Source organism: Papaver somniferum, chromosome 3 (assembly GCF_003573695.1).
Source record: "Papaver somniferum cultivar HN1 chromosome 3, ASM357369v1, whole genome shotgun sequence".
Classification (NCBI taxonomy): domain Eukaryota; kingdom Viridiplantae; phylum Streptophyta; class Magnoliopsida; order Ranunculales; family Papaveraceae; genus Papaver; species Papaver somniferum.
Window position 1 is genome coordinate 43,484,041 of NC_039360.1, and position 7,364 is coordinate 43,491,404.

Consider the following 7,364-nt stretch of genomic DNA (forward strand, 5'->3'; position numbering starts at 1 on the left):
GTTGGGTGTATTTGGTATCTCCTGCGTTTTCCTGATTCAAATACGTGAGTTGGTCATTTGCACTCAATTTGTACCATTGGTTATAGTCTTAATTTTTAGTTTTCGTATAACACATGCTTGTATTTATTTATGGCTTAACTAAATAATAATAATTAAGGACTTTGTTGACGTTTATTTCAAGCCTTATAATTAATGTTTTGCTTAACAACCAATTATATTTATTATCAAAATTATCAATTTAAAACTAAAACAAAAACAAAAACAAAATCCAATTAGGATTGAGAAAAAAAAGTCTAAGCAAATCAATAATAAGCCTCAACATAACTATCTAAACAACTCAAAATATGGACTCATATAAATAACTCTGACCACTGCCAAGACCTATACCCCTCGTAGCTAGTTTAGCAGCAGCAAAGTTTATTTCTCTGTAACCATGCTTGATTTTCCCTTTTTCGAGAAACCTTAATTATATAAACTAGATTTTGTACCCGGGCGTAATTCAATCAACAATTGCAAATAGAATGGCATAGTTGTGCCCGTGCTACATACTGGATATCTTTTTCTTTTAACCATATTTTTGATTTGGTAAGTGTTGGCTTCGCCTCTCCCCGTCCCGATTTGATTTGGTAAAGCTCGGCTTCGGCCTCGCCCCGTCCCAAATTTATTTGGTGTGGCCTCGCCTCACCCCGTCATCGTGAACATGAAGATTTACACATCCATTAATCAGTAGATTGTTCTATACTTGTTCTGCACATGATGATCATGGGTCTTATTTTAGCTCACTGATCTTTTTCGCCCAAAACCTGAGAAACCATATGCTAATCAAAAGGCAGAACAAATACATAAGAGTTAGAAAATTTCCTAGCTAGAAAATACCTTCAAAATCTCTATTAGAGATTCATAAACCTAATTAGCTATACAAATTTCATGTACGGAATAATGTTTACCCGTTTGACATCAAAACAGTGCATATCAAGCACAACAAACATTGGCTTAAAAAAATCAAAATTTCTAAAAATGGGTAGAGTACCAACATAAGAATTAGGTGAAGCCATGATTTTTTTAAACTGGTGGAGTAAAGATAAACGGTGAAACATAAATGAAGAAGTCTAGTAGCATGCTATGGCATCCTACTTTGGTCCACTTCCGTACCCAACACCTCTACTATTTAGGCAGATACAACACAGGTTTCGTCCCATTTTGATGGGTTGAACTTTGATTTGCAGTCTCCATAATCAATTAATAATCTTGTGAGTAAAATGAAAGGATCAAAAAAATGCATTAGAGTTATTTTTAGCTTACAGTCCAAAATTTGGCTTTTCTTGCTTTTCTTCCTCTGTAGGTTACAGACTTTGGTGGAAAAATGATAATACTGCCTCCAACACACATATACATACAACAAAATTAGGTGACCGAACTCATTCAACGCTGTAATATAATCTGGTGTGGTTTATAGCCTTTTCTCTAACAGATCTGGTCTGCAATAACAAAAACACCAGCATCTAGAGCAGCTACACCACTCTCAAAACTCTGGATAGCAATAAAAGGCGTACATGTCAACAACAAAAAAAAAATATCACAAAAACATTGCAGTGGAGACAATGCAATGTGAATCAAAGTGACCCAACATGTTTGTTCACCACAGACAAATTCTAATCATTCTTATTAGATATACCCAGACCTGTGGTTCCGATGATTCGAACATACCTCCTGCAACGTCTGCATCTAGCCACAAAAATCTTTCTTATTAGTTAACCGAAGACCAGCTTTTTTACCGCATCCACCAGTGCCACCACCTTTTCTTGTAAATAGTTATTCTTCTTTCCACCGCCTCTGCCACTGCCACTAACACAGTGAATCCAAAAATGAGAAGGAATTCAAATATTGCTTCAACCAACGGGATATTTCGCCTACACTGGTCAAGGTGCCTTTGTTCGCGACTACCTACTACCTAAATCAGCGACAAAGCCAAATAATAACTATACAGTTCACAAACTACTAAGCGAAAACTTATACAAAATGTTGCCAGTAGTGCGTTGCGATCGATGAACTATATAGATCAGTACATTATAATTTAACAAAACGAATTATACAGATCAGTACATTATAATTTAACAAAACGAATTATACATATTGGTACAGTCTAATTTAACCAACTCAACATTTATCAAGATTTGGTCAGTTCAATAGGCACCACTATTCAATAGTTTTAGATACTTAGACTTGACAATTATTTTATTGCATGATAAGGTGGATGGGAGTAAGGGATACTTCATGTATGATTATCGTACGAAATACCTTACAGGGCTATGGCTGATCGACTGGTACGGACCCGCGAAGACTTAATATGTCAATGATTGTGCTACCTTGATGGTACTTGTGCATCTGACTAATCCTTTAATTTGTTTATCATTAGAAAGAAAAACCTATTTAATTAGGAGTACAGTTAATCTCGAATATATGCAAAGACATACTGCAATATTTGAGTAACAAACGCATACCTTAGAAGCCCAATAGACAAAATATGCTCACAACAAGCTCCAAGTTACTCTTGATTATCAGCTTTGCCCAATCCTCTAGCCTTTGTAAGAAAATTATACCCGTTTCAGTTGTAAGGAAGATAGTTGGTTGTTGTCGTAAATACATCTTAGTTGAAAATTCAATTTGAAAATACAAATAGCAATAAGAATAAGATCACCGTCCATGAAAAATTTAAGTAAGTAGAATTCATTAATGAATACATTAGAGCATGAGCAGGGATTAGAAAATCATAAAGAGATTAACATATTTTCAACGCCAGACTCACTGCCACAACACTATGGAGTACAGACTCGTATGTAAATCTAAAAGCAGTGTACTGGTATCTTCTTTCTCCATTATGTTCATTTGTTGCCGTTATAAACTGTACATAGTCAATGGTTTAATTAGATCAAATGAAAAAAGATAAAGGGTTTTTATTAGGTTTCCTTCCCTTTGCTCGAAGATTATAATACCTTAAACCTAATTTCAAAATTTAAGCTTGAATAGTTGAAGAGGATTAGGCAAACCAAACGAATACAAAATCACTGCGTAGTTTAATCACCCAATAGAGGGTGATGGATACAAAACAATAATCAAAACTACTTGTAAAATAACCCAGTTTAATCAAAACACGTACCAATATAAAATCAAAAACAGGCATGCAAGATCATCATAGAGGTAAGGAGTTAAGAAAAAAAAATACCCCTGGAAGTTGGCAGTAATGATAGCAAGAACAAAAAAAAACAAAAAGTACCATTGTGACTAAGAAAGCTGCCTGCATCAGTAATTGCAATCAACTTAATGAAGAGTAGACAGAAACCCAAACCATGGAAACACAATTGTGAAAATTATATAAGAGATACAAAGACATGGCCGAATTTGCAAAAAAATGTCTCATGCTACCGTTTAGATATGAACTTCCTGAGAGCAAAAACTAAGCGAGGAACCAATTCGTAAAGGTGTTCTATTACTTTACATCAGCAACAACAACACATCGACAACCAAACTATCTCCAAGACATGAATTGTTAGAACAAATTCACCTTAGAAATGGCAGGTTCAAGTGTCTCCAAGTCCACACCTGGAGATGAGGATGGAACCGTAGAAGAAAAAGCCTTTATTCTCCATCTTCGCTGCGGTACTTCGACGCAAATAAGATAATTGTTTGAGAGAGGAGCAATTGAGGTTAATCAAAAACATAAACCTTATAATGTCAGGTACAGATATTTACAGGCTTCGTAGGTGGCTAAAGACCACTTCCTAGTTAATATGAATTAACTAATTACAATTAAATTTTATTAATACCTGCAATATCAACAACCTGTCTTCAAATCCAGTTCTTTAGCAAAAAAATTCTGCGTAGATGGGAGGAGAAGATCACAGAGAAGAAAACCTTAAGAGTAGTAACATAAAATTGCAGATTATATCGCACAAAAAAGATTTACATTAAAGAAAGCAGAAACTAAGAATAAGCAGATTTTAATAATTCACATTGAGAAATCAATCAGTTAACAATATCGTTCTCAAAAATGGGTTCTGCCAGCCTCAGTGTATCTCTGCTCTGGGTTCTCCACTGGTTACTTTAAGATATAAAGTACTTAAAATCTTATAAAAAAAAATCTTGTTTCCTCAGCATCAATTAATCAAAAATCCTAATCAAACCTAGAGGGATAAACAAAAACTCTAAAGACCGCAAGAAGATAAGAGTGTCACGGTAAAGTGAAAAACTGGAATAGATGCTAAACCCACGTCAAATAAAGCAAAGAAGATACAGGAAATGATAATTATATTATTTTATGTAACTTGTTCATATTAGAGTACTTCTTTTGATCTATCAGCTTATTGTTTTTTGTAAAATTAAGCGCCCAACATCTTGCTCGCAAAAATGTTCTTCAGGTAACCCACGTATTCACAACTCCACATGATCTAAAAATCACAGAAAAACACAGGGAAAAAATCAAAATTAGAACAAAAATAAACAAAATATTAGGGTTCATTGATTAAGATAAACACAAACGTAGTCACATTAGGGTTAAGAAATTAGGGTTGGAGTTTACCAACAAACTATGAATCGTATTTGATTATATATCATTTTGAGAAAATAACGTACCTGGAAAATAAAATCAAGTACATTAGGGTTAGGGTTTACCAACAAAGTGTGAATCGTATCTGATCCTTTTGAGAACTGCATATGAATCATATCTGATCCTTTTGAGAACTGCATGGCAAAAGAACTGCATGACAGAAAAACAAAAATAAATCAATAGTAAACTGAGGGAATTGAGAAGAAGAAAGGACGGAGAAGAAAAGAAACGGTTCCATAAGAGAGTAGAGAGAATAGGTGATGTTTTTTTTTTTTTTTTTTATCACGAAATTTTTTCCGAGTTTTTAACTTAGGAATGAGATGGCAACTGACATGGCGAAGGAGAAGAGAAAAATTAGGAATGACATGGCGCAAAAAGAGAGAATTTCTAAGCAATTTGAGAAGGGTAGGGTGAGGGTCACCGTGCGACATGGGAGCCCATATGATTTAGGATTTTAAAGGAGTTAGATAATAACCTGAATTGGAATCAGAATCAATTACAAGTTTGACTCGGTTCAGAGATTACAACAATTTTAGTAAGTTCAATTGAACAAAAATTACAATCAAACCACCTAAGATAACAGTTACATACTTTAACTTCATGAAGATATCTAACAGTTCTATGTTGATTCAAAGATTTTGAAGTTTCAGCAACAACAGTAGCACAAGTTTAAATGGGTTGGTTGGGATTGAAAGCAGCTCATCCAAGCCACATTATTATTGAATAATCAATAGTGATGTTAGAATCTATAGATCACACCATTTCTTAAGAATCTTTTCATAAAAAAGAAATTAAGGTAGCAAAGATAATCGAAATCGATCCACATCAGTCTGAAATGTCATATGAATCGGTCTTCAGTCACTATTGTTCTCTGGTAATTTTGAAATAATTTTTATGTTTTGGTGAGAATGGTAAGGGCGATGGCTTCGATCGTGAGGATTTCTTACCCATGATCAATTATTGTCGGTCTTTAACAAGGAGGCTGAAGACAATGCTAAGAATTTGAAGGTCCAGGTTGTTATTCCTGACAACTTTGATGTTGAGTTTCTTATGGAGGAAAATAATAAAAATGCGTTGGTGGATAAGACGATGACATGGAGAACTCAGATGATGGGAATCTACTGTGAGTTAAAGATCCAAATTTTGAGTCCCATGTTAGGAGTGTTAATGATGAAGATGCTTCTGGTGCTCAGGACAAACATCCTTTAGATTCCGAAATGGAGGAAGTCTTCACCGATCTTCACAGATATCACCTGCGATACTTCGGAAGCTCTGGATTCTTCCTCATTCGATTTCATATCGCGGGCTAAGATGTTGGAGATGCTCCTCCCTAGGATACTGACTTCCATCAGGCCATGCAAGTTCTGGTATGTGCGCCCATGATTGTATTATGCAAGTTCTGGTATGTGACCCTAGCTAATTGTGTTTGTTTCCGCACTTCTCATTATTGACCCTATTTGTTAACTTCATGATTGTCATTTGATTTGTAAGGCCGCACCTATCAAGCTTTAAAATACAGTTTTTAACAAAACACCGCGTTCTCCTATTTCAAAATTTTCGAAAAACAATACCCCTTTTTGTAGGTTCGTATATAGTGGTGGATATGAAGAAGTAAGAAAACCTAGTAGTTTATATAGTGGTGGTGGTACTTTTGTTGAGTTTGGATGGGATGCCAAATTTGCAGGAATTAACATATTCTTTTCTAAGGTATGTACATAATTATCTAATTCATCAGCAAAATTTTACCGCCTAATCTCATCCAGATCTTATTTTTTAAAAATATTTATAAATTCTTATGAAGGGTCAAGAGTACTATGCCTCCAATGCGAAGCAGTAATTGTGTGTTCTATTTCTCCAGAATCACCATCCATAATTTCCGAGTATTCACCAGCTTTGTATCATTAGTACGCCTAAAACACTAGCCAACATACGAGCTGAATCGGTCTTGAGCTTCGATGAATCGAACACGCAAAATCTGCACTCTCTTCATCTTTAACTCGAAATTATCAAAATCAAATCCAAAGAAATCAGATCTCTCGATCTATATGAATCTGATTTCAAAACTCATTTTTCAAACTATAAAGAAGAAGACGAAGTCTGCCGATAATAGTGACGGAGATGGTGGTGCTGGTTGTGGTGAAGGCGATCACGATGATGGTGACAGCGATGAAGATAATGGTGGTGACTGGTGGGAGCGATGAAAATGTTGTCTCGCTTATTAGAAATACAGAAGAAGGGAATTTAGATAGAAAGGTTAAACAAGGAATTATATTAATTATGTTTTTAATAAAATTTTCAATTATGTTACCAGGGATTTTTATGAAATCTGTCGGGATTAATTGTGAGCATCAGAAATAGAGACAATAATTCAATTTCCACTGTATATAAAATAATGTTTGTGCCCATCTGTATCATGTGAGATGCTATTCAAACAAGTAGGGAACAAGATGCACCATTTAACAACTCTTTCGTTTTTACTCTTAATCTAGGCTCGTTACTTGAAACACGGAAATGATGTCATCTATTGTGGAAATAGTGTTTCTGCCACTTCTTTCAGGCTTATCGAGCTTTCCAAGAACCGCGTATCAATTTAGGACCCCATCAAACCATGATGAAGGAAGATTTACGGGAAAAAGTATATTATTTTATTATTTAAGAATATATTGAAGAGTCATTACACAGCGTTAGTAGGCAACCGAGCTACGAGCTAGACGCCGACACCTGAATTTTTAATAGAAAAATAATTATATGTAGTATTATT

The 7,364-nt window shown here is 34.9% G+C and overlaps 1 long non-coding RNA gene across 16 annotated transcripts; it reads right to left on the minus strand.

The window, feature by feature from the left end:
* Nucleotides 1-340: 340 nt before the first annotated feature.
* LOC113355999 lies at nucleotides 341-4,857 on the minus strand. 16 transcript variants are annotated; one of them, XR_003362726.1, is made up of 7 exons: nucleotides 3,825-4,857; nucleotides 3,563-3,660; nucleotides 2,502-2,581; nucleotides 2,299-2,395; nucleotides 1,708-1,839; nucleotides 1,303-1,530; nucleotides 341-803 (listed from the first exon to the last, which is right to left on the minus strand). It is a non-coding gene; the product is annotated as an uncharacterized LOC113355999 (long non-coding RNA). The 16 variants fall into 16 exon arrangements; XR_003362730.1 differs by lacking the exon at nucleotides 341-803 and having other exon boundaries at nucleotides 1,236-1,530; nucleotides 3,825-4,445; nucleotides 4,669-4,857; XR_003362736.1 differs by lacking the exon at nucleotides 341-803 and having other exon boundaries at nucleotides 1,236-1,530; nucleotides 3,825-4,445; nucleotides 4,630-4,857.
* Between the last annotated feature and the right edge of the window lie 2,507 nt (nucleotides 4,858-7,364).